Here is a 1986-nt window from a genome sequence, read left to right as displayed (position 1 = left end):
CAGAGCTCCAGGTTCAGTTTCTCAACATTTGCATACAGTACAGTACTTACAAAAAGCTATCTCCTACCCTATGAACAGTGGAAGGTACTGCTGTGCATTTCCTCATTTCTAAGGAGGATTGAGATGAAACAGTGATAGAGGGAATTTAGGCCACATTTTAGATAAATCTTTCATATAGAAACACTGTTAGATACTGGGGCATGCTTTCTTTAACAGATATTTTAAATATTACATGAATAATTTTATTCCACTCAACAAGTGATAATCTGGGAAAGGCAGAAAAGTATGAAGAAGGTAAAATGCATACATCATTTTATACTCAGAGATAAATTTTCAATGGGAAACCTCACTGCAGGAAGCTGGAAACCTCACACTACCCTGAACCACACATCTCAAGTGGCAAGAAAACCACTCCTTCCCTCCCTCCCTCTATCTTCCCATCAGTGTCAATCCCACCTTGTTCCAGAATGAATTACTGGTGGCTGCATGACAATGGCTAAGTCCCTCAAACTAGACCTCAGTTGTCACATCTGTCCAAGATACTACCACCTCACCTTTGTTAGAAAGACACCACGTGACTGAAGGTCACTCATCGAGGGCCTTCCTCAAACCATGTTCAGTGCTTAGTGCTTTCACACACTATTCAGAGTAATGTTAAGGTATTGTGAATTCCTGATTTATCCTGATGACAATCTACCTTCTTTTGGAAGGAAGAGGGAGCATGGTTGGGGAGGGGGTAACTGAATAAAATTCTAAAAAACAAAGAATTAGGGATTAAGTGACAGCATCAGGTAGGAGTTTACAGGTTAGAAACAGAAGCAACTTATACCTTTCCCTGGTAAATCTTCCTAGACTCAAAATATTCTAATTTGTTTTCCTTAAACTCTTAAATTTTGTGGATATTCCTTGACAGCACTCGCATCGCAAATGTGCTGAGCCCCAGTCAGAAAGAAACGTAAAGGGTCTGAAAAATGAGAGTGTTCCATGCTCTAAGGGAATCTGAACCTAGGGTCCAAGTGTGTGGTGAGTCCTATCTGAAATCTGTCTCTTAGGCACAGGTGTGCATGCACAGAAGTGCACACTCACCCTACACCCAACCCCCACCACTGCTGCAGATCCTCAGCAGGCCTGCCTTCAACCTGCCACATGCTGTTAAGACCCAGTAATGAAGCTTAGTCTCTGGAGGTTTAAGATTGAAAAGGGCACAGAGACCCCTGGTGGAGATTCTGAAGAGTGAACCTGGAGACAAACTAATTACAACACCCTGCAGCAGGCTCACCTGTTTTGCCCTTTCAGGGAGGGCAGAGGCCTCTGCCTCACCGTTTTTGCACCATCTTGCAAAACAGGATATCTGCATTTTGCAGCAAATCATATGGCTGGTTATATAGTTTCCATCTCTCTGAATTCAAAACCTATCAGTCAGCATAAAGAAACCAATAAGCTGAATGTTTCACAATAACATATTATGTGTCCGTGTGTGTTAAGTCATTTCAGTCATGTCCAACTCTTTGTAACCCTATGGACTGTAGTCCACCTGGGTCCTCTGTCCATGGGATATTCCAGGCAAGAACACTGAGTGGATTGCCATTTCCTTCTCCAAGGGATCCTTCTAACCCAGGGATTGAACTCATGTTTCTTATAAGTCTCCTGCATTGGCAGGTGAGTTCTTCACCATGTAACATATTAAACTTGGACAATATTTTAGAAAACAGCAGGACATGGAGAATAGGGAGAATCTGTTTGTGTGGTAGGTCTGGCTGGTGTTTAAACAGTTTGATTCCCCTGTTTTACTAGGCAGACAAAGGCCTAACCTGAACTTTTATTATAAGGTTATAGGAAAGGAAGAAAAAAGAAGTTTTAGAGTACGATTACTGACACTCAGCAGTAGGTAGCATCTTATATTCTGCCCAGGGTATTTGGGGTTGTTATCATTAGTTAGTGCTTTTAGCTCTCAGACTCTGAGCTTTGAAAGATATTTATACAGAT

The 1986-nt window shown here is 41.8% G+C and overlaps 1 protein-coding gene across 1 annotated transcript in view; it reads right to left on the bottom strand.

The window, feature by feature from the left end:
• The window catches only part of LOC104982649 (multidrug resistance-associated protein 4-like), a 350332-nt gene that overhangs the window by 210135 nt on the left and 138211 nt on the right, over positions 1–1986 (bottom strand).

The sequence above is a fragment of the Bison bison genome, unplaced genomic scaffold, assembly GCF_000754665.1.
Source record: "Bison bison bison isolate TAMUID 2011002044 unplaced genomic scaffold, Bison_UMD1.0 scf7180017864535, whole genome shotgun sequence".
Lineage (NCBI taxonomy): Eukaryota > Metazoa > Chordata > Mammalia > Artiodactyla > Bovidae > Bison > Bison bison.
Note: the sequence above shows the minus strand (reverse complement) of the source record. Positions and strands in the feature narration are given on the sequence as shown.